At 44.5% G+C, this 25,678-nt stretch overlaps 1 protein-coding gene across 8 annotated transcripts in view; it reads right to left on the reverse strand.

Moving 5' to 3' along the window:
• The window catches only part of ATP6V1A (ATPase H+ transporting V1 subunit A), a 266,273-nt gene that overhangs the window by 205,184 nt on the left and 35,411 nt on the right, over positions 1–25,678 (reverse strand). For 2 of the 8 annotated variants that reach the window (XM_078656669.1, XM_078656665.1), the window contains exon 1: positions 7,211–7,347. The exons of 2 other annotated variants lie outside the window; for them this stretch is intronic. The gene's annotated coding sequence lies outside the window, so the exon portion shown is untranslated. Of the gene's footprint in view, positions 1–1,067; positions 1,741–7,210; positions 7,348–25,678 lie in introns of those variants that run through there. 4 more of the 8 variants (XM_078656671.1, XM_078656670.1, XM_078656667.1 and 1 more) reach the window with 4 other exon arrangements.

Raw genomic sequence — 25,678 nt, forward strand, 5'->3', positions numbered from 1 at the left:
ATACTTAGTATCCTGTTTTCGGTGGCAATTCAGAGTAAAAAGGGCTTAAAACACGGAATGGGTATAGGTACTTCTTAGAAATATGCACTGCTAAATAAATTACTTAAGGATATTTCGCGCGGGGGCCAAAAAATAAAACTGGTTGACAATAAAATGAGCAATGTATTTAGGAGCCCTTTCTTGGGCACGCACTCGGCCCTGCTGAGGACACCCCGCTATTAACAATATTGAGTTTTGTGTTCAACAACAGGTTAATTCGAACTCGAAAAGACGAAGAAACGAGGCCTGGTCTCTACAACCAATGACACCATGTGCGTACAACTCACTCCGACATCTGGATAAAGAACAGTCCGGGCTCAAAGTGTCACTGCTCAAACCACAGGTCACAATGCCACATAGCGCCTCGTGCTGCTAGTCACCCAGAGCATGACGTCACCGGCAGGCTATCCCGTCTCTTGCCGCGCGCGGGCCGTGACCGGCAGACCACTGCACGCGCCTCGTGCTCCCCCCGGGTGCGTCATCCCGGGAGGGCCGTGACCGGCACGCTGCAGCAGCACACAGCGCCCTTCACTGCCGAGGAAGGTCATGCGCAGCGCCCGCGGGTGATGGGGACCACGGGAGCAGCCGCTCGCGCTGCACATGCAGCAGTCATGGGTCTCACACGAGGCCAGTTCGACTCCCCCCTGACTGCGCGAGGTGAGGCGTCTGTCAGAGGTGTTCCAGCGCGTCACATGCTCCCTACCTGTGTGAGGTGCATGCAGGCGGTGCGTCACATGCTCCCTACCTGTGTGAGGTGCATGCAGGCGGTGCGTCACATGCTCCCTACCTGTGTGAGGTGCATGCAGGCGGTGCGTCACATGCTCCCTACCTGTGTGCGGCGTCCGTCGGAGGAGCGGCCCTCGGTCAGTCGGCTCTGAGCCCTCTCATCCTCCCGCCTCAGGGATGCCCGGAGACCGGGGGAGCCCTCACAGAGCCGTCCATGTACACTGAACATGTGTGTCACATGCTCCCTTGCCGGTGTGAGCTGAGGTGCATGCAGGCGGTGCGTCACGTCACATGCTCCCTACCTGTGTCAGGTGAGGTGCAGGCGGTGCGTCACATGTTGTCATCGAAGCGCCTTCGGTCAGCCGGCTCTGCGCGCTCATCCTCCCGCCTCAGGGATGCTCGGCTCTGCAGCGGGACGACACATTCCAGGCTGAGCCCAGGCGGTGGTCACCTGACTGCGAGAGAAGCCGCCCTCCTCGCCGAGGGCTCCGGCCTCGGGGCAGGGGGTGGAGGCAGGACGGGGGCTAGCAGCTAGCTACCACATGCGAAGGGTCCAGCCGGGGGTCCAACGGCCTGGCTGGAAGCCAAAAGACGAGCCGAGCGTGAAAAGACGGCATGTGAACACACTCAAATCCTCACTCCATCTCGCTATCTGCCTCATCTTTCTCGCTTCTGCTCGCTCTTTTCTCTCCGTCTCGTTCTGCCTCCACTCTTCACTCCCTCGCACTGTTCCTCCATCTTTCTCTTCTGCCCTCTCTCACTTTCTTTCCCTCCGTGTGCTTCTCTATCTTTCTCCCCATCTGTTTCTCCACCCTACCATGCGCTCTCCAATTTAGCACGAAAGCCTCCAGTCAGCATCTTCGGACTACAGAAGTGCTAAAATGCTTCATTCCAGCCCCCTCACGTGCACCCCCGGCCGCCCCTGTATGCAACAGAGGAGGGCCAGTGCGCACAAGATTACTGCATTTTGATTGTGAAAAACTCAAGATGCCAGCGGCCAAGAAAGTCCCTATCCTCCTGCTCCCAGGGTTGGAAAGTCCCTGGGAACGTTGTGATAGCGAATGGGAGGGGTGCACGACAGGCAAGAGGAAGCGATGGCTTTTCGGCTCGGCACACTTTTGACTGGAGAGGCCCAGAGGACCTCGGGCCAAGCCACAGCCAACCATTTGGCTCGAGCCTTCAGTAGTTTGGGCACCTGTACCTCTTAAGGGTCCATTCTGAGCATCGTGGAATATAAAGGCGTCGCGGAACTCCTGCCCACCAAAACCCTCAGCTCCATAGAATCACATTCATTCTAACGTTTGAAGCATTTGTCTCACACAAATCTGTGACTAGAGCACTCAAGTTCCCTCAAGTTTACCAGTTCCGTGTACGAGTAACTCAACCACACAGAAATATTCTTTCAATTGTAGGATTTGTAGTCCTGGTTTTATCACAGGTTAAAAATGACAAACACAAAAAACCTGGACTGGATCAACTAGTCATCTTATCTTATTTTACTTTAATTGGCTATCGTGAACAAATCGCCCTTAGCGGGTATCTCGGCACTGGGGACAAATATAGCAGCAAACAGAGAATTGTGATTAAAACAGATCAGTCTTGAGTAATTTCCTGAAATTGGTGTAGTCAGTACACGTGCGAGTCTGGAAATACAGCTTATTACAATAGGTGGGAGGCAGATGTGAAAAAGATCTGCCACCACCCCTTGAACGACAAATGCGGGGGATAATAAGTAATGCTTTATCCATAGATCGCAGGTTCAACATTGGATGATACCATTTAAGCCTATTTCGTAAGTAGCCAGGCCCTTTCCCATTAAAGCCTTACAAGTCAAACAACAGATTTTGAATACAATTCTCTTTCTGATCGGCAGCCAGTTAAGCAATTTCAAAAGTGGAGTAGCAGCAGCTCTTGAGGGACGATTACAAACGAGCTGTGTCGCTGTATTTGGCATGGCCCAAAATTTAGACAGCAGTGTCTTATTTGCAGAACAAGAAGAGCCGGCACCAAGGTTTTCCTAGCTGCTAGCGGAAGAAAATAAAGACCTTTCAGAAGAAGACGGATGTAGGAGCAGGTACCTGCTATGGATAAAAGCTGCTCCTTCACTTAATCTATCCTGACCCTTAGATATTTTTTACTACATGACAGGGGGAAGGAGCACAACCTACACCAGGAGGCCACCAGTCATGAGTTCAAAGTTGTTGGGTGTTCCCAAATAGCATAATCTCTAAAATTGTCTGACATTCACTCTGCAATCGTTTTCATCCCATTTGAAAAGCGTCAATATATTTTAACCACCTTTTTATCAAAGGGGATAATCAGCCGAGTGTCATCAGCATAAGACAGAATCTCAAAGCCGAAGGATTTAATGACCTTGGCAAGTGGGACCACACATATATTGAACAAGGTGGGGCTCAGACAAGGGACATGAGGAACCCCTTTGTCACCCATCGCATTTCTAGACTTATAAGTTCAGAGCAAGATGACTTGAGATTGATTTTCCAAGAATTCTCGAAACCCCTGTAAAACTGTCCCGTAGAGCCCTATTTCATTCAGCCTTCATAGTAGTCTAGCATGTGACAGTGTCGAAAGCTGCGGTCAGGTCTAAAGGCAAAAGCATAGATGGAGTGTTGACATCCAAACAACATCTCATGGAGTCCAACACAGCTACCAAGGCTTTCTCTGTGCTGTGCTCAGATACTCATGCATAAAGTGGATACATTGAGAGCTCTGTGTGCCTTCTTTTTCACAACTAGTGAACAAACTAATGGGAAAAATCAACGAACACTGGTATTTTCACTTTTCACAATGAGCTTTAAAAAGTAAATCCAAAAATGCAATTATTTCAAAGAAGCAGAGACCTTTTTAAATAATTATCAGAAAGCAAACATGAAACTCACAAAAGGTGACAGGCTGCTTGCAATTAGTTTAACCACTGGCAATCGCTCAGGGTAGCACAACAACCCATCATACATTTGCTCACCATGCCACCTCAGTTTGGAACCAGACATATACAAATCAGTGTTGACCCTGCTCCTCATGGGAACAGTCCAGTCCAAACTGCCAGGCCAGGTCCTCCCTAAGCCGAAACACAAGCAACCTAGGACTAGTTTTGCCCTAGTTATGGGCTCATCAGCCAGGTACAACGTGGTTCTAAGGAATGCAAACAATCATAACTGCCATGTCAAAAAAATATCTGAACATATTCCCTAATTTATTTTTTATGCACGTTTCAGTTCTCGGCCCTTACAGAATCCCAAGAAAATCAGATGACTAGTCTGTACCTCTGCAAACACCTCAACTCTATTTCCACTGGAGAAAAAAATCTGCAGGAATGTGTCCGCACTTTATGGTAACAGTTTAGTTGCCCCCCCCCCCAAAAAAAAATTGCGCAGCAATTTGAAAACAAGCATTTCCAAAAGAAATAGATTTGGCTTATAACTGAAAACTTTTGGCTTTGCCAAAGGTTGTTTCACTTACAACGGCAGAAGCTGCCCACTCACATCAAGTTTTACATTTTAGGCACCTTCTAGACCAATACTAGGATCATTCTTGTAGCAGGGTTTGTGCGGGACCCAGCAAGCCACTGCAGATTGTTACTATGACAACAACGCATATTATTATTTATTTAATGGACAACTACTAAAGTTTTAACAAAGCTTAGCATGTGACTGAGTCCCCTCTCCAGACATCAATGGTCCTGACTGCATGGAAGTGGCTGAGCTGCGTTGATGCAGGACAAGGTACAGGAGATTATAGTCATTCAGATAAGGCGTGGTAGATGCCAAGACTATCATTTCCGTGAGAATTGACCATACAAACATTTTCATTGTTCCCGAAGCTCCTTACTGGAGTTTTATTTTCCTCACCAAAGCCAAAAACAAGTTACTAATTCAGTCTGTTGAATCAGAGTCTATATATAAGATTGAAACCTAAAAACCCCTGCTTAAAAAACAAAACACTGATGCATAATGATGAACCCTGACCCAAACGGGCTCACTTTTTTTTTAAACATTTTTTATTTTTTTAACGGGAAATGCACTTTTTACCCCACGGGACCTGCCAGTGTACTATGATCCTGTCTTCTGTTGCATCTCTGAGGTTCTGGGTTGGCAATGTGCCTTTCAGGAAGCCACGCTTGTGCGACTCCACATACAACCTTCGCTGTCTTGCTGGCTTTCCCAGCAGCACCAGCCACAACAGCTGATCTTTGCACATCTGAGAAACATCGCATAACCTTTCACAATGAGGTCTCATTGCATAACTACAATGACGTGTCAGCTCTTTAGACTGGTTCCCATATTCACTATGTGGTGAATTCCGACGGCTTTGGCAGCCCTGGTCCGTATAGGCAAGTCTAGCGCCCCGACGCAGAATTTGTACTTACAAGGTTTTTGACCCGTATATTTAGAGAATCTTAAATTATTACAAATTAATTATTCTCCAATGTGCATCTGCCCTGTCACAGTGGTTCTCCGCAAACTAGCAACATATCCTTGGAGTGATAGCTGGCACTGTAGATGATTATTAGCCCAAATAACTTTTTGGCTTCGCCCGATTTGGATCTTTCTTAACATCAGGACATGCCAAGAAGCATTGGAAGCATGTGTGAGGGGCGACTCACCTCAGATGGCAACGCGCTTTGTAAAATTTATATCTGTAATTGACTCTTTGCTACCACCAGATGATCAAGAATGAACTCTAATTCCTCTAAATTGATTCTTTTTATCCTATGTGTCTACTGTCTCTTTATCAGAATTGATTAGTGTCTCTTCCTAACTTTTAACCATGACTGTGTAAATTGCAATGATTTTAACTAATTGTGCAAATAATTTTTTTTTACTTACTTACTGGCACTGAAAAGGCATGTGTACTTTTCTCACAAGTTAACTTCAGAACACTTTTCCCTTGTCACACTCAAACTTAATAGACTGGCAACGTGATTCTCAAAACCACATAAAAGCGATGTGAAAGTCTCGATTTTAATGTGAAAAAGTTAGTGCAGAGAACTTTGTGATCTTCGAGTAGTAATTGCAGTATTAGCAATCATTATAGGTAATTGTGGGATGAAAAACCTCACTCACTGATATCAGCTGAAATGGAAAGTGGGGGGGGGGACCTGTGCATCACTTGTGAATTGTAATAACCCTACAGTTGCACTGTTTAAAGCCTGCCTGCCTGCCTGTCTGTCTGTCTGTCTAAGGGGGCATCTTTAAACACCAGAATCACTTACTATCCTGCATTAAATTCAATTGCACAAGTCCTGTGCATGTCTCGCACATGGTTGAATGCTCCCACTTAGTAAATAACATTGTGAATTACAAGAGGAAGGCGGGGAATGGATGCGCGGGAACATCTGCTTTTCGTGTAACAGACCAGTTTCCATGGTTCACAGAAGGGCCGCTAAGCAACAGGCCCACGGGTTCAGGGAGACTGGCCCTCCTTCCACCTTTTGGGGTCCCTAGTCAGGAATCTAGCGTTATCCGATGTCCACAAATGAACCAGGATCTAAATTGGAGCTTGAGGCACGGGCGAAAAGCTTGTCCGACTCAGCCCCGGGAGGCTCTGCTAAGAAAGAGAAGGGATACAGCCCCGGGCATGCAAACAGAAACACAGGATCGTCAAGAATGGATGCCCAATGGCTAGTATTTTACTGGCATAGATTGTGCTTTCATGTCAAAGCCAGTAAAAAAACAGAAATGGAGGGGGAAAATAATTAAATCAGCAAAAGCCTAGATTTTCTCACCTTTGAACCTTAATTCAGTAACAGCAAATATAGGTACAACTCAGGTCGAACGTGTCTAAACTATTCCTAAAGGATCACTAAAACAAGAAGTGTTTGGTCTGCTAAGTTCATAAGAATGCCGAGCATTTTTTACACATTTTTAGCGCCAAGGAGCTGATATAGTGCCACATGAAGGAGGAGCAGCTCGCACTGTACCTGGCTCCCCCAGCAACAGGGCCCTTCACGCACTCTGCGCGGCTGTCTGCGTTGCCAGGCATCCCTCCTTCCAATTAAAAACAAGGACGGGGCACACTGCCTTGACATCTCAACACCCAGTTCACTCAGATGCATTCTGGTAAATGCAGTGCATGGTAACACTTCCATTAAACAATCCTTGGGTTTCACCATAGTGGGTGCAGCCAGTGCTGAGTATTTCTAGACATAAGCTCATGTTTCAAGATAGTTGTCCTTCATCAGTAGAGAATAACACATACAGTTAGAGGTGCTGGTAATGCTGCTCAAATAGTCTTTTTAGGTCACAGTACCACTCCTTGAGCACAGGCGCATCACTCAGCTCAACCAGCTGTATAAAACAATAACAGGACGGGAGCACACTGCCTTGACAGCCCAGCACCCAGTTCACTCAGATGCATTCTGGTAAATGCAGTGCATGGTAACACCCTTCCATTAAACAACCTTTTGTTTCCTCCTTCCAATTACCTGCTGTTCGTATGGCCGGTTAGTCCTCCGTCCAAGTATTTCCTGCACGGACCCGATCCCACCTGCACCAAAGCTCCTCTGAGGCCTGCAGCAGATTCCGAGCAGAATCCGCCGACCTTCCTCAGGATGTGTCATCATCACTCGTGCCCTGAAGAGGAACAGAAACTGGAGACTCATCTCAGCCTGGCCTTTCCAGTCAGCTTCTAGCTGCACTTCCCTTTCCAAGAGGTTGCACGGTAAGCGCCTCAATCAGAAAAACTACTGGCAGGAAAAGCTGCCAAGAGGCCAAAATCAAATGTGAAACAGTCAGCAGGTCCTGGCTCTCTGACCAACAAGATATGGCACTCGAAGATTTGTAGTTTTGCTCTTAACATTGTAAACATTCCAGAATGCAAAGTACAGTTTACTAGCTGGAAGCATCTCAAATGACATGAAGTCACAGGGCAGCTTTATAGAGGGAGATCAGACTTTTGTATACCCCTGATGCAGCAGAGAAGGATTCGGATCTTCTGCAACAACACCAGTGTCCGCTCTGCTCCAACATCAACAAAAGCATTCAGACCTGGTACACCAAGTATTGCACCCCCAAAGCATCTCTTAGGACTAGCATAAAAGGATAAATGGAGCGCCTGGGTTATGTTCCTTGAGATTTGCCAATTTTAGCAGACGATGGTTGGTCGGATGTTAGGCACGGAATAAAGCTTTAAGACTCGCACTTCAGCCAAGACTTTCGCAGAAGTAGAGAAGGAATCCGGTAGACCTAATTTTCACCTGCTACTCCTTCCTAAGCCTTAATATAAATTTTTGGTCGTCATACCGCAGCCATAGCGAGAGTGGAAATTTCCATTCACAGTTTAGAGTAGGATAAATAACTGGCATTTCAGTGCTTGAGAGCATTATGCATTGAGTTCAAATAGGACGCGGAGCATGGTACAACCGGTTTTGTTAAATTGTTGCACAAGACCCCAACACATTTTGTGTCAGAAGCAAAAACAACAAACATTCTGTGTTACACTGTAATATTTGTACTGTAATATTTGTATATTTTGCAAGATTGTGGAGTTGCTCACAAATGGCACAGACTGGTTTGATGGTTGTAAACTAGGCAACCCTTTGCCAGTGGAAGTATTTTCTTGAAAAAAACGATTTGCAAGACAATTCATTTTTTTCCTTAAGCTGATAATTAACAATCCAATGGAAAACACTACAACTGTCATATGCTGTAAACACATTAAAGTGTAATAAATGTTGACTTGGACCGTGAAAAAAAACAGAGGAGTGGGCTACTGTCTTGGACTAGATGAAGTCTACTCAGCCATGTTCTCAAGGTGGTGGCCTTGGAGCCACACTTTAGCCTCGTGTCATCTGGATACCACCCCACAGCTGGGACATACTACATGAACTTTGTGAAATGTACTAGCACACGAGATGCACACACAAATATCACTGCTCTCCAATCAGATTAGATGTTTCAGAAGCAAATCAACACAGAGGAAGAAATCTAATAGTAACGTTTTAGACTTCACTTCACCCCAACAGCCAACATTCTCTGCAATTTCCCACCAAGAAGATAATAATTGGCTTCAGATGATCACTGGAGATAGGCTGTCCCACTCCCTCCGAGTCATTATTGACAATGTTGCCAGTCCTGGACATTTGCATGATAGCCTAATGCATTTTGGGTGTTGTAGACTAGTTTGCCTCCATTGAGCCGATTACACTGACACAAGTGAAATCAATAATTTGGAGGTGAAAAGACCAGGACTGGAGACATTGATTGCAATACCCTGGAGTCAGGAGCTCACCTAATTGATGACCACTCTCTTTTGCAGTCAAGCATAAACCTTAAAAGTCCTAAACTCACAATGTTCCACTACAGTGTACCAGATAAACTTGTAAGAAATACCCTTATGAGGGAATGACCTGCAAGATAGTCCATGGAGGACTACTCACGCAAGACTTCCAAATGAGGACTGGAGTCCGACAGGGATGTCTGCTCTCACTTTTTCTCTTCCTGCTGACCATAGAGTGGATCACGAAGATACCCACAGTAGGAAGAAGAAATGGGATTCAGTGGACACCTTGGACGCAGCTCGATGACCTGGACTTTGCAGAGGACCCGGCCCTACTCTCCCATATCCATCAACAGATGCAAGTGAAGACTGACAATGTGGTAGCCACATCAGCACAACTTGGCCTTAACACCCACAGGGGAAAAACCAAGATCCTGAAGGCTAACATGGCCAGCAAAGTTGTAGTCACTCTTGCTGGCGATGCACAGGAAGAGTTTGAGGCCTTCACCTACCTGGGCAGTAGGTGGTCATAGACAAGCAATGTGGCACAGACGACAATGTCAAGGCAAGAATAGGCAAAGCAAAGGCTGCCTTCATTCAGCTAAAGAAGATTTAGAGCTCTAAAGACCTAACGTGGCAAACCAAGATCAGGCTTTTTAACACCAACCTAAAATTGGTCCTTCTCTGTGAAGCTGAAACTTGGAGGACAACAGCGACCACCACCAACAAAGTCTATATCTTCATCAACACCTGTCTGAGAATAATCCTCCAAAGCTGCTAGCCAAACACCATCAGCAACAACAAACTATGGCAGCACAGCAGACTTCCCAACTCCCTGCCCACGAAGAAATCTTGAAAAGGCACTGGGGCTGGACAGGTCACACCCTCCGCAAGACCGCATCAAACACCACCAGGCAAGACCTGACCTAGAACCCTCAAGGGATTAAGAAGGAGATGGGCTACACTTGGAGCCAGATTGAAAGAAAATCCCAAGACAAAGATGGCTGGAGAGTCCTGGTTGACGGCTTATACCCCAGAAGGGGCAGTAGGCTTAAGTAAGTACAACTTTCCATCTATTTCCACATTTTCCTGACTGCAAATAATGTCCAGTTACTTACCAGTACTCTTCATTATCCTTAAATTACTTTTGAAGTGAACTTACTCTAGACATAAGAAAGAACTGGAAGTAACATAAAACTCTGCCAATCCAATAAGCGTGTAGGGCTAAGCCTACCCAGGAAAATGTCTGTATATAACAAGCCTCCGTCAGGCAGTAAAAATAGGGAGGGTGGGCAGGTTGTAATGACTATGACAACGACGTAATGGACTAAAGATATTGAAGATTACAGGCAAGCAACCAGAACATTATCCCTACGTTCTTGTCCCAATTATTACTGTTAAAGTATACCAAAATACCGAAGCTTTACTGATCTTCTTAAGGTCAAAACAAAGTAAAATAACTCATGTTTAATGCATATAAACCATCAATCTTTAACTTCTGATTACTCATTTCTGTACTATGGAATCAATCACATTGTTAACAAACTTTCACCAAAACCAACACCCTCAATTCTGCAGAGTTTAACAAATGTATGTGCAGATGACCAAGTTGAGTCCCTGCAAATCTAATACAAAGAAACATCTTAACTTCAACGCAAGAAGCAGATATGCCTCTTATTAAACTTCCCTGAATTCCCACTGGAACAGGTATGTTAAAGAGTAGGCCATTAAAATAGTAGCGTAAATCCATCTATTAATTGAAATATTGAATACTTTTTGCCTGTGACCATAAAGACCAAATGTCACAAACAAATGATCCATTTTCCTGAATATATCAGATCTCCAAGTATATAGATACTACGGCTCTCTTAATATCTAGCAAATGCCACAATTATTATTCTTTTGCACTTGGTTTAGGAAAATTGTAGGGTACTAAATCTCTTGACCATGATGAAACCTGTATGACGTTTTTGGATGAAAAGCGGGACTGGGTTTTAAAAATCAATTCCATCTTCTATATTCACAAAAATGGAAATTTACATAATAAAGCTCCCACATCTCAATTCTTCTAGCCGAAGTGATTGCCACCAAAAATAGTACATTCAGTGTGAACTATGTTACATACACTAAATCAAATGGTTAAAATGGGGCAACCTGAAACATTGTCACAGGAGGCCGTGTGTCCCTGTACTTGTAGCAAAAACATTTCAGAACCTTGTTTGTGCTTCAACTGGCAAATTGTTTCTCACAATTTCAGTGCTCTTTCCACTGGGTGAAATTCTCCGATGATAATTCTATTTGCTACTCCTGCACGTAGATGAACAAGCTGTGTTTGTAAAGTCACACGGTTTACTTTTTTACCTCTGCATTGTTTCCTCCTTTGTTGATGCACGGAGGTACCAGTTGTCTAACTACAAATACATCTTCCAACCCCTGATATGAAGTAAAGAAACCAAGGGTGCCATCATCTCAGTAAATACATACTCTCTGTGCTGATTTCATTTCGCAGGACAACACCTGAAACTGAAAGTGGCAAACTCGAAGACTCAGGAATTTCAGAGGTCATGGGTACATGTAAGTAAATGTCTTCCAATTCAACATTAATCATAAAATCTCCCTTCATGATCAAAGGAGTTCAATTCTGGGGAGTCTCTATTATTGAAGGGTATTTTCCTGCTCCATCTGTTGACTCCACTGAAGTTGATAATTAGTCTGAATTTTCCTGATGGTTTAAGAACCAGAAATACTATAGAATAGAACCCCTCTCCTTTTTCCTCCTTGGGTACGGTATAATTGCCTTCTTCAATGTTAATATCATTACTACCATTATCACTGCTTCTTTCTAGACCGGATGTAGAGAGCAAGGAGAAATTACAGCCCCAGGCTGTGAAGATTTTTCAGCAAAATCGATGCAGTATCCATCTCTGGTTACTTTTAACACCCAAGCATTGGAAGTGGACCTTCTCCATACCACCCTGAAATGCTAACTCACCCCAACTTCTTACTTGGTGATGAAAGTTTAGCTTCATGTTCCAACTCGTTTCTGTAATTCCTATTTCCTTACTTTTTGAGAAAAAAAACGGAATAAGTTCACACGGAACTCTTTAAAAGTGGATGAAATGGAGATTTCTGTGAAAACCGAGCTGCTTGGGCTGAAGATCCTCCTGATTGCCTAAAATAGGAAAAATGTTTCTTCTCTTTGAATAAACAATGAAGCTTATCCACTAGTTCCATTCCAAAGAGATGTACTCCTTCAAAAGGCATATGCAATATTGCAGATTTCTGTGAGGAATCGGTGAACCATTCTTTAATAAACAGATCTCTACTTGGTCCAAAGTTAGCACCTTCCAAACAATACAAATGCTCATACCACATCAAATGAGACATCGGAAAGGAATTCAGCGTGTTTCTGCATCCCACAAATAAGTCCTGTCAGATCCATCTTAACTTGCTTTAAATAGGATTCTTAATGTCAGAAATGAGTGACTGGCTGATATAAGCAACATAGATTCCAGCTCCCATGACCAAAAGTGCCACAGTGCAACTCTTTTTTTATTGCATAGTCAATTTTTTTTGTCGGTTTGGTCTTTGAAGATATCCTCTTCCATCATAGAAGTGTCCCACCAAACTATCCACCATTGAATCCACCACCACCACCACTGTCCCTGGTATCTTCTTATCCATGCTCTCCCATAAACAAAATCTGGGCATGAATCTAGGAATATAAAAATGTTACCCATATCCTTCCATTTGTGCATAAAAATATCGAAAACATGTTGATTGATAGGTAAAACACTGCTAGGAGTTTTCAAAAATTGTCTTAGGACAGGTTCAGATGAAATTGAAGACATTTCTTCTGCCAGAAACCTTAAGTTCTGTGGTACTCTTATTAGAATTTCAGGAATTATCTCTTTGTCAACATATTATCCTCTTTATGTGCGCGGCATATACATTTCATCCTAAAATGCTACATTTGAGGATTAACAGGAGACTGAATACTGGTGTTAGTTTCTTACATAATCCTCCTGATCCATGAATCAAAATCCACTTCCTTTCTTACACAAGACCTTTTGGGAGGAGAGCAGGAGCCTGAGCAACAGCCTTCATCCACGTTTGTTTTCTTAGTGTGCTTCCCCACTGTAGAGCAGAGTCTTTCACGTTGTTGGCTGGCAATCAGTTCCCTTCACAATTGGAAAGTAACAACTGCTTGGAAACACCGCAGCGTTCATATGGGAAAAAGAGCATTGATTCAATCAGCTACAATGAGCATGAGCAGTAAAGGGCCACATTGCACATTCTGAGATTTCAATAAATCTGATGAGTTGGGATAGACGGCAGCAATTACCGCACATGCAGCCCCTATCCAAATGGATTCCGCTTTGAAATGTGCAGGTACTCTTTTCAAACCCAATTCCCTTAAAACATGCAAAGGAAAAGAAGGTACACCTCTTTTCTTGCACTTTGTGTCACAGGAAAAACACCTTTTTTCTGATTCTCCACAGCGTACAGCAAATGGCTTCTCCTGTCGGGTGAACTCAGTTGAAAAAAGTCAAAATAACCTCCCAGTTTTAGGCCTGAAGTGTTGCACCATAATTTCCATCCATGTCTGGCACAAAAGAATCCTGGCGTGTACGTTGGAGAACCAAGCCCTGGAGGGATCCTTACTTTTTATCCTCATCTCAGTCATGAGAAAAAACAGCAAGTTTCATGGGTATGCTTAGCCTCATACGACCATGGGGAGGGAGTTACTTTCTGTTCTTTCTAATGTCTGAAGTGAGCTCACTTCAAAAGTAACGACTGGAACGACACAGCGATAATGCTATCTGAAGAAAGGAACGGGGGAGTGTTTAGGGGCAGCCATGTTTTATCCCAGCAAAAGCACAGTTTAAAATTATTTCAATGGCGTCAATGGCCTTCACCTCCCTTTGCTTAAAGGGTGGCCCTTGGATCAAAGGTGCTAAACAAAATGGGGAATCTCAGAAATGTACAACCCTTAGTGTTCCAGTCCAGAAGGCACTCTGTGGATTGGTTATTTGATGGAGAATACTCCATTTCTGAACTCCAGTAATGAAGACTGCATTATCTACACCTAACTCACTCGCTGGAGATGTAGAGAGCAGCTTTCTACAAGCCCCCAGGGCAACTTCTTGCTGAATGCATATGAAAGTACCTGAAGAAGCATGGGATCAGGATTTGCTGATCAGAATGATTCTATGAGAAGACCCTCTCAGTTACCAAATATATTGAAGATACATTCTCACAGTTTGTTCCTTGAGAATACACTGCCAGACGTCCTGGAGAAGCCTCACTGTACAATTTCCCCTGGGTACAAAAGGCATAAATAGAACACGCAGAACACCAAACAGAAAGTAATCAACGCACACAGTACTTGATCTTAACAACGAAGAGAGAAATGCCACAGGTAAACGGAAAGAGCACAGGACCACGTTCACAGTAATAAGAAATGGCAAACAGACGTTATGGACTGAGCACTCAGCGGTGAAGGCAATCAAGAGAAAAACAGCTGACCAACCAGGAGTGAGCGAGATCTCTGTCCTGCAACTCACAGAAATGAAGAGGTAGGGACCAAGCACAGCAAACCTACACCATAGCAGTTAGGGCAAGATAGCCTAGAGGTCATAGCTCCTGTCCATTCTTTAGCTCTCTGGAACGCAATGTCAATAGACACTGAGAGCTGAAGCAGCCCATTTTAGTAGCCATAAGGGTGTTTTACGCAACGAGGACAGTCTGAAGACATCCCCTTGTGGAGGAGCTGCAATAGCGGCAACATCAGACAACGTAACTAGGTGAGATGAAAACGAAGTAATAGGCACGCTCACTATAAGTAAACAGAAGCAGGGTTACTTGGGTATGTTGTAGCAATAAAGGCAGGATTAAAGGAAAGTAAAAACCTCCCTCCCAGGCGGCATTCCTACGAAAACAAAGGTGGGAGAAGGAAGGTGGGCAAACTCTCATAGCAGAGCCACAAGCATGCATAGCCAACTGGTAATTCAGAGTAACATTTGAACTCGACTCATGGTTTTGAGTTGTGGCATGGGGCCTTGTGGTCTGTCCTTCCTCGTCAATTTCAGACAGCTGGATTAACACTGATGATTTTAAGATATTTGTTCCCAGATTTGAGATTGGAGCCTTCCTGAGCTCAATGGCCTATATAAAACTCGTTGTGAATGGTGTCCTCTGGTAGCATGAATGCTCCCTATATACGTTTCTGCATAGCACTGCCGCATGCATACAACCCAGAGAAGACTGCAGATGTAGTTTGTGCAAACGAGTAAAGATTAGGCACAGTACTGCACAAGTCTCCCTAGAGGCTAATAAACAAATCACAACAATAAAAACATTAGCAAACACTATTTGGCTTCCTAGAGGCTCGGCCTCTCTCCATGTGAGCGGTTATGTGGGGCTCCCTCCATGTGAGCGGTTGTGTGGGGCTCCCTCCATGTGAGCGGTTGTGTGGGGCTCCCTCCATGTGAGCAGTTGTGTGGGGCTCCCTCCATGTGAGCAGTTGTGTGGGGCTCCCTCCATGTGAGCAGTTGTGTGGGGCTCCCTTCATGTGAGCAGTTGTGTGGGGCTCCCTCCATGTGAGCGGTTGTGTGGGGCTCCCTCCATGTGAGCGGTTCTGTGGGGCTCCCTCAATGTGAGCGGGTCTGTGGGGCTCCCTCAATGTGAGCGGGTCTGTGGGGCTCCCTCAATGTGAGCGGGTCTGTGGGGCTCCCTCAATGTGAGCGGGTCTGTGGGGCTCCCTCAATGTGAGCGGTTCTGTGGGCCTCCTTCCATGTGAGCGGTTCTGTGGGCCTCCTTCCATGTGAGCGGTTCTGTGGGCCTCCTTCCATGTGAGCGGTTCTGTGGGCCTCCCTCCATGTGAGCGATTCTGTGGGGCTCCCTCCATGTGAGCGATTCTGTGGGGTTCCCTCCATGTGAGCGGTTTGTGGAGCTCCCTCCATGTGAGCGGTTTGTGGAGCTCCCTCCATGTGAGCGGTTCTGTGGGGCTCCCTCCATGCGAGCAGTTTGTGGGGCTCCCTCCATGTGAGCGGTTCTGTGGGGCTCCCTCCATGTGAGCGGTTCTGTGGGGCTCCCTCCATGTGAGCGGTTCTGTGGGGCTCCCTCCATGTGAGCGGTTCTGTGGGGCTCCCTCCATGTGAGCGGTTCTGTGGGGCTCCCTCCATGTGAGCGGTTCTGTGGGGCTCCCTCCATGTGAGCGGTTCTGTGGGGCTCCCTCCATGTGAGCGGTTCTGTGGGGCTCCCTCCATGTAAGCGGCTTGTGGGGCTCCCTCCATTTGAGCAGTTGGTGGGGCTCTCGCCATGTAAACGGTTCTATGGGGCTCCCTCCATGCTTTTCTCTCGGGAATCCGTGACATTGTAGGTAGTGACAGAATACAGGCTAACTGGTATAATTCTGTACTTTTTAATTAATGGTACCATTATTACATTATTCATTTTGTTTTGTGAAGAGGGCATTAGTCAAAATTCCACTTAATAGTGTATGTTATGAAAGGAAAAATGCCCGACTGGAAAAAACAAGGACAATCCCAAAAAAACTCTACTGGGTGTAGCACTGGAAGGACAATGTCTAGTCCTTCTTTAGTGTCTAGCCCCTCAGTTGCAGGGTTTGTTTATGCAATTTTAAATGGCCTGACATTGCCTGAAGGAGTTAGAACACTTTACATACGCGGAACGTTACATATGGATAAAAGGTTACACAAGCATTACAAATGGAGTATCAAGTTACGCAAGAGGACAGAGTTGTGCAAGCTTAATGTACACGGGAAGAAAAGGCAAACAAGCACAGCACAGTGCAATCCAATATTCAACAACAACCTCACCATAGTCTAAAGATAAGATGAATAGAAGGTGCTTACCCAAGTTTAAAGAATGGGGCGTGTGATGAACGCAAGAGAAACAGTAAACATACAGAGTTAATCTGACGGTGGAGTGGAGGAGTGGTTGTCATACGGCAGAGAGCAAGAAGAGTCTAGGTGAAAAGGCGGGGATTCATGTCAAGCAAAAGCACTTTTCAAATGTTCATGGTCCCTTGCACAAGCAGTACACAAGGACCAAGTACATGGAGAATAAGGATAGAGAGGCCAAATTATAACTATCTTTGGAAGAGAAGAGCTCCCAGTTCAGCCTTGAATATAGGCTATGAACTAGTAGCTTGTAATCCCGGAGGGAAAGAGCTCCAGAATTTGGCAGCCCTGTCCAAAGAGGACTGTGCCTTGTGAAATCCTTTTTAAAGCTGATGGCTCCAGAAGCAGTGTCTCAGCACTGCAAGGTGGCCTAACCACCAGAAGCCTTTGGATTCAAGCCAAGGATCATGGAGTGGAGTTGCGTAGGGCCTTAAGTGTGATGCAGGTGTTTTATATAAAGCTCCGGCTTCAATGGGAGCCACTAGAGGGTTAGCCGTGCTGGTGGTCATACTTTGATGGAAGCGAGGAATCGTGCTCCAGAGGAGCAAGACGTCACAATTGATAGGACAATACTTTTAAGATCTTGATCAGGGATGAAATGACGATGAAACAACGAGTCACTGAGAGCATCTTTAATTAAAAGGGCACATTTTGGCCATTGCGTGGATTTTTGTCCGAAGACTGAATCTATTGTTGAAAATGAAGCCCATGATTTGGTGTGTCAATGATGGTTGGCATGCAATCGGAGAATGGAAGCGGTGACTGAGATGCAGAAATGAGGAGGAATTGCATAGCCATGGCAAGCAAAGTCTCACAGAGAAAGTTGCCGGAGGTTGCTTTGGCCTTCTCCGAGCAGTGCGGAAGGTACTCCCTCTTTTGCCTTTCCAATCAAGAAAGTTACTTATCCAGGGTCTAATCCTATCTAGATTGGATTATGGTAACGCCCTCTTCTTGGCTGCACCTCAGGCCTCCATTAATACTCTTCAGCGAGTACAGAACGCCGCAGCCCGGCTGCTCATGGGGGCATCAAGGCGGGCCTCAGCCAAACCTCTGTTAAGAGCCCTCCACTGGCTCCCAATTCAGGAGCGAATCTCCTTTAAATCACTCTGCATCGCTCACAAAACATTGCAAGGCAAAGGCCCTCCGGCCTTGAGAGACATGATTTGCCCCTATAAACCAGCCCGATCCCTGCGGTCCGAGGGAGAAAACCTGGCCACCACTCCTAGAGTGAGGAAAGCACGTTCAGGAGGCCGCCGGTTCTCGTTGAATGCGGCAAAAAAAAAATGGAATGCACTTCCTAGGGAGCTCCGGATGGAAGCCTCCTATCCGAAATTTAGAAAGGCACTTAAAACCTTCCTTTTCCCTAACACATCCTAGATCTTTCCCTTCCTGAGTTCTCTGCTATTATCAGTATTGTTTATTATTTTAACAGCGCTGGGACGCTCGAGGGCAGCCATGCGCTTTATAAACCCAATTTCATTTCATTTCATTTCACTGTCTTCCTGAGTATGTCTAAAAGTCAGTAAGTAGTACCTCCCCTCTCCCCCCTTCTCAGCTACCAAAACTGTTCATGGTGTTGCCTCCAAAGTCCTCACCTTCCTCTGGAGTGGCCTCTTTTTAGAGATCACAATAAATGTCAGTTAGCTCTGTCACTCACTTTCCAGTTCCAATAAATCATGTTTTCCAAATTCTATGGTAGACCAGTAAGAACTGGTCAACTTGTCTGCTTTACCTGAAGGTGCTCTGTTATGATTTGGTAACCCAACTAGAGATCAGCGTACTAATCATTTCGTATAACAAAACACACAAAGCTTGTTCTCGTGGGTCACACTCCCACCACAGTTAAGCAATCTCTGTCTGCTTCCAAGTCCTGCACAATGCAAACCTGCATTGGATTGTCCATTTTCTCTTCTCAGACCGTGTCCCATATCTTGGGAGCATCCCAAACCCCAGCGCTCCATCGCTAACATACCATACACAATCTCTCCCTTCCATCAGGAAACCTGTGTCCTAGTCTCAAACGAGAGGCATCAGAAGTATGCCTGGATCGAATCTGAAACCTCTCTCTGGAACAACATCAGACATGGCACCTAGCAGAAGTGGGGCAGATGATAGGGGGGAGGTCGAATACACTTCTAATTCCTCCAATCCACAATTTAAAATGGTCCCTGACTTCCAGTGGAAACTCTTATTGAGCGGTCAGTTCACAGGGTTCAAAAGGTTACACTAGTAATATTTAAAAACTGGACTGCCTCTGCTTACTCATTTACATGGATTCCATCCCACTGAAGACCAAGGTTGGCCCCACTAAAGAGATCTGGTGGCCTCTGATCTTCGGCTTCAATGGAGAACAGGCCCAAATATAGCTCCCAATTGTAGTATCCAAGCTTTACCGGTTGGTTGATTGTTCATGGTAGAAGTGGGCAAGCCCCACCCATTCTCATTCCTCTCTCTCTCATCTCTAATCCGCGTCTCCTAGGAGGGTGACTGACAGCCCTCTCCTCCTTAGCACTGCAGGTGCCAATGAGGTCCTGCACAGTGATACATCCTTTCTGCATTTCTCTCCTGCAAACAACAGGCAGTTTGCACGCCTGCGACTGAGAAACCTAGTACAATCAACTTCTATACCATGAACGAAACAGATGAACTTATGAACCAGTTTGTAGTTTCTCAATGGGCAGAGTCAAAATTCCAACATGGTCTAACAGAGAAAAAGGATGGGAACCATGAAAAGATGCAGATTTTCTACAATGTGCAAAATGTGGCACATCTTTCAGGGAGGTGATCTTAAGATATACCAGTTTATCTACTGATGATAAAGGATGGCAGAGTTTGTTAGTGTGATGCTCCAATGGTTTAATATACAGGTTAAAGATAGGGCGCGCTGAAACAGAGCCACGTGCGATCTCCCAGTTAAAGTAACCAGCTCTGAAACACAGGAGTCAACTTAGATCCTCTGCAACCTGTTTGTCAGATAAGAAGTGAACCACTTCAGGACCACTTATTAAATACCCATAGACTCCCTAAGGATTTCAATAAGCGTACAATGGTTCACTATATGAAATGCAGCTGATATGTTGAGGAGGACAAGGAGACAAGAGTTTCCCGAATCAATGTTGTTAAGTGTATCGTCCATGACCTGGAACAATGCAGTTTCTGTGCTGCAACCCTGTCTGGAACCTGACTGGAAGTCATACATGAGGTAATTCTCACAAATGTGTTGTGTAAGCAACCATTTCAAACAGCTCTTGGTAACGTTTAAAGGGTGGGGAAGACCAGAAACATTACAAAGTTGTTGAGATTGTCCACGTCCGCAGCAGGTTTTTCAGAAGTGGGATGACTTAAGCTATCATGAATCAGTCAGAGAACTCTCCCTGGTACAGGGAAATGTTCATTAGATTTATCCAGTGAGTCAGCACTGGTTACCAAATCATTGATTATAATTCCAGGCCTGGGATCCATAAAGTGGTTAGAAGGGTTGGTCTTTATGATACTAGCTACACCCTCAATAGAAACCAAGTCAGAATGATTCTATGCAACCATAGAATTTGCAGCTATGGTTCATTTTCAACTAGAAGTCTGGATAGCATTGAAACAACTGCTCAATGGGCTTCACTTTGTCAAAGAATGGAGCAAATGTTTCAGAGTTAGCGGAGAGGTCTTCAAATCGAGTGGAGGGAGGGAGATTGTTGCTTGTTGTGACTAATTCAATAGGTTGTTTCAGGTGGTTCTTAGGTGTGTTTATTCGAGATTTGAAACGAGTTGCCTTTGCATTGTAGAGGTTTCTTGTTTAATGTGTACAAGTTGTCCTAAGACAGAAATGGAGAACGAAAAGAGGCAGTCACCTTCCTCTCTCATCCAACAGTCGTAACAAATTCCTTTCCTCATACAAGTCTTTGATGACCCAGGATACATAAGATTTGTGCCTTTTCTTTTTGGCCTTCAGCGGGACTAGGTCATCAAGTAGTTCTGACATGCAAGTGTAAAAACTGGAGGAATAGGTATTGTTTTCAACTTGAGAGCGAATAGTGGGAAGTATATTCAGTGCTCACGTGTCAAAGTTATTGAGGTTCAGAAACCAGGTTGTCTCCTTTTTGGGTGGGCCATAAGTTATAGAATGTGAAAGACAAGAGAAAGAGAAAAAATGTGTTGATCTGACCAATCTACAGGTATCAGGTCTTCTATGGTGATCAGGTTCTCCTTAAATATAATCAGATCCAGTGTGGAACCTTTGGTATGGGAAGATTTACTTTTTGATAAATCCGTTTAATTGAGTTTTTCTGTTTAATAGATCGACTCCATGGTAAAACGATAGTGTAAAACTCACACACCATACTGCGACATGGAACATGCACAATCCAGTGTCCTTGTGGGGTAACTCAATCGACAAAGAGTAAACATTGCACAAGAACTGCACTGGTCTTGGAAGATTTAAGGCAGGATTACACAATGTTGTTTCTGGGAAAAAATGAGGACAAAAGGTTGACTTGGGAACATCAAGGTGGCCCCAGTAAGGAATGGACGTGTTACTATCACAGCTAATTGAATGGTTGTTTGTGAGAGCAGTGCCCTCTTCAATAAACGTTGCATTATCACAGAAGGAGTAATATAGTACAGTCAGGAATTTTTTTTCAAGTTGAGCTCTAGAGTCGAACACTGAAATGCAAACAATCCACGGGGTATCTATTTGTTTTGAATAGCATTCTCTAGAATAACGCAATGCCTCTACCCATCCTAACTTCACAATCACAACAGATAATAGAGTACTTCGGAAGGGCAGGAGCCTCATGGCAATATTAGATGTGCAATAGAACTAGGCCTCGTTGAGTACTAGCAAATAAAGGTAATGACTGATATGGTCAGCAGTTTCCACTCAGTGCTTCACCGCAAATTTACAGGTGAGAAACATACAGCGCAGTGCTGAACTGATAGTTTTCATACCTGTGGATAGGGGTTCAATCGGAATTTGCACAAGGTTACTATATCCCGGAAACAATACAGTAAATCTGTGGTCTTGTTCTGGGTGTCGAAATAGCCTGGATTTTAACAGTAGCGGTCGTAGCCTTGGTGGTAAGTTAAAAAATTTAGACCACGCAAATGCCGAAGTGTCTTAGCACTAGCGCTCCATGAGTGAAAACAACTATCTACTGGGTTAATAGGGAAAAAAGGCAGATTTGTACATTTTTTCTAAAATATGATCTGTTAGATTGAGTTCTCAGAGCAAGCGGCATGGATATTCCAAAGTCTGCACGCTAAGAAGGACAAGCTTCTTCCCATCTAGCTTTCTTTATTTTGCGAAAGGACACAAACAGAGTTTTATATAGCGCGAACTTGACACAAATCGGGTATCAGAGCGCTTCACATAGCACCAGTTGCATTACATGAGGACACATTCATAATTTTTTTTTAGGCACAGGGATATTAAGTGATTTGCCTAGAATTGCAGGATGTTCAGTGTCATCCTGATCTTAAATTCCTATTAGGCACATGCCAAAAGAAGATCTTCTGAAAATAAGCCGGACAGCTGCTATACTGAGCCGTATGGACCATAAAGTGGCTTTAAATGGAACTAATTCACCAACAGCCAGCTAATGAAGATCACAAATGCTCTTGGAAATAAAATTTGATTTTGGTATCTTTAAGAGCAAACGAGCAGCCGGCTTTTGGAGCGATTGAAGCTTCAACTGAAATTGCTTTTAGATTCCCAGATGTAATACATTGCAATGGTCTATCCTAGATAGAACGGATGCTACAATGACCATTTTCAGCATTTCCAGAGGGATGTATGAAAACACTTTCCTGCAACCAGATAACGATATTAGCCAGTTTCTAAATTTACTGGCTACATCGTCGACATCTGATGAAATAGACACCACTATTTGTGTGTCGTCTGCATAGGACACTGCAACAAAGCCATATGACGTGATAAGTTTTGCCAGGAGGGTGACATAACGGCTAAGGCGCTTGACCTCGGACCTGGAGATCTGGGTTCGAGTCTCGGTAACGACGCCAAAACCTCCTGTGATTCTGGGCAAATCACTTAATCTCCCCGTGCCTAAAAATGAAAGTGTGTGTCCTCATGTAAAACGTAACTTGTGCTATGTAAAGCGCTCTGATACCTGATTCGGTTCGGGTCTAGTTCGCGCTATATAAAACTCTACAAAAAATTAAAAATAATAAAAATAAAAAATAAAAAGTGTGGGAGATAGCGACGAGCCTTGAGGCACCCCACAAGGTAGGGAAAAGGGGTTTGAAACAAAATCCCAAAAGCCACGCTATATTCTCTAACAGAAAGAAAAGAACTAAGGATGGTAAGGGCTGCACCTCTGATCCAGACACGCCCTAGCCAATTGATAAGCACAGAGTGATTTACAGTATCAAACGCAGCAGTGAGATCAAGAAGAATCGGATCACTTCAATAGCAACTACCAAGGCAGATTCAGTACAATGTAAAGGTCTGAATCCATGTTGTGAGGAGTCCAGAATATTATGGGCATCAAGGAAGGACATAAGATCTTCATTAAGTACCTTCTCCTATATTTTAGCAGGTATCTATTGGGTCCAAAGAAGGTTTTTTTAGAAACTGGATTATGGACACCCTTTTCCACTCTGCTGGAAATTGATCTAAGGTCAAAACCCTGTTGTACTGCTATCACAACTCAAAATTAAATTCCAATTTGATGAAAGCACTGAGGCCATATATCCCAGTAGAGGTAAGATAAGATTGGTGAGTGCAAAGGAGAGGAACAAGTGAGTTGAGAAGAGAGTGGAACAGAAGAGGGTGTGATTGCATGAGCTGGATGAGTTAAAGGGGAGGCTTGGTCGGAGCGGGGAAAAGGAGCAGGAAGGAGAGGCATTAGGCTGACCAAGTGACAGTGGAAGGGGGAGTGAATGTGGAGAACATTGCAGGAGGGAATTTTTTAGGATGAAGTCAATAAGTCAGAGTCTGGCATAAGACGTTGAAGGAGGAGGTGAGAGTTGGCTCAAGAGGGAATCTTCAAGTTTGCAGGATGGAAAATAGCCTGAGAAGTGCGAGATACTATATGAGATTGGTTGCCGTGTGTGAATTGCAGGTTGAGGGGTGAACGGTTGGGAGTGCAGATGAGAATCACTAGTCAGCGTGGAGTAGGAGTGGGGATGTCCAAGTGAGAAATGCAGACTTTGAGGGTTATGACATGTGGCCCATTGAGAACAAATCAACTGGGGAACATGTTCCACTTTAATATGAGGGGAAAAGAGGTGAGTGGAGGAATCGGAAGGGAACTGAAAGAAATAATATTCAGAGCATTCAAAAAGATATTCTATGGAGCTGGGCTTGAATGCAAAAAGGATTTGCATAAGTAATGTTGAGGCTGGAGCAATAGAAATGAAGTCTGACTTACTGTGAAAATGTGAACCTGCAAATGGCATCCATTGCGAGGTTGAGTATCTATCACTGGGAAAGTAGAAGAGTTGGAGGGTGTAGTAGTGTTAACATCAGAAGTTAATAGTGAAGGTGATTGGAAAGACATGGATGGTATTTTCATAGGCTAAAGAAGAGTCAGGAAGTGGAAATCAAATAAAGTCAAATTGATATCCATGGAGTAAATCCTCACCCTCCCGTTATTATAAAGGATATAGTGAGTGAGACATTGAAGGGTGCAGAAAGCGAAGTTTTAAATTCATGACCATAAGCAAGATTTGAGGCACAGGAAATATTCAGTTTTCCGAACAAGGTGACGGACTACCAGAAAGTGTCATGGGTGGAAGAATATATGGCGAGTTTTCAGTTTTCTCATTGCGACTCAAGAGGTGCTTGTCAGCAACAAGTGTTTCGGAGGAAAACTTTGTGCCTGAAGGTTTTCGATGAGGATTTCAAAAGACTGGGTTGGTAGAGTATTTGAAGCAATTGAGACCTGCCTTTGCCAGACTATTAGACAGGATGGCAATTTGTTGGGCTGGACTGTTGGGGGGGTCAGGGCTAGACCAGAAGCCTCGGGACTTGGCAAGGTAGGTATAAACTCGTGATTCCAGGGCCTACATTCCACAGTTTATGGATAACTCTTGCAGAGCTACAGCATAAAGAAAAACGTAAGTTTGTTCATAATAATCATCATAAAGATATACAGTTTAAGTGACTTAAAATACAGTCTGCAGAAACAGCCAGCAGATACATTCTAGTTACATCACAAGACCACTGAGCAAATAAACTTTGGCTAAGACGCCAACAAATACATTTTAGTTAAGATGCAGATGAGAGTGAAGATTCTCCTATTAGTGCCATGCCAGGTAAGGTGGTACTAACATAGCGCCCCAATATTGGTCTATTGTTTTTTCCGATCATAATGCGGTCACCTTTTTTTCAAATTCCTCAGCTATGGTAAACAAACAATAGCATGGGGGGAGGTGGATAGAGAAACGGAAACATAACTGCGACAACCACAGGTCTTTCCCCAGGTTGGCCGCCTTCAGAGTGAGATTTATGGTCCTTTGTCTCATTCTAGGATCAGTACAACAAACAAGTTTCCCAAAAACAATCATGATGATATAGCAATCGACTTTCATCCTGCTTCTGGATCTGGCTAGTTCTGGTCATGTTGGGATCCAGTGGAGAAACTGCTACCTATGCTAGGTGATGGGGAGAGCAATGGAGGAGAGGCTGTCTTCTAGTTCAGGCGGCCCGGTCGGTGACGATGCACAGGCTCCTACAGGACAATGGTGGGCAGTGGAGACTCACTTTGCTGCCTGCCGGTTGCCACACAGATAGC

Source organism: Lissotriton helveticus, chromosome 8 (assembly GCF_964261635.1).
Source record: "Lissotriton helveticus chromosome 8, aLisHel1.1, whole genome shotgun sequence".
NCBI lineage: Eukaryota > Metazoa > Chordata > Amphibia > Caudata > Salamandridae > Lissotriton > Lissotriton helveticus.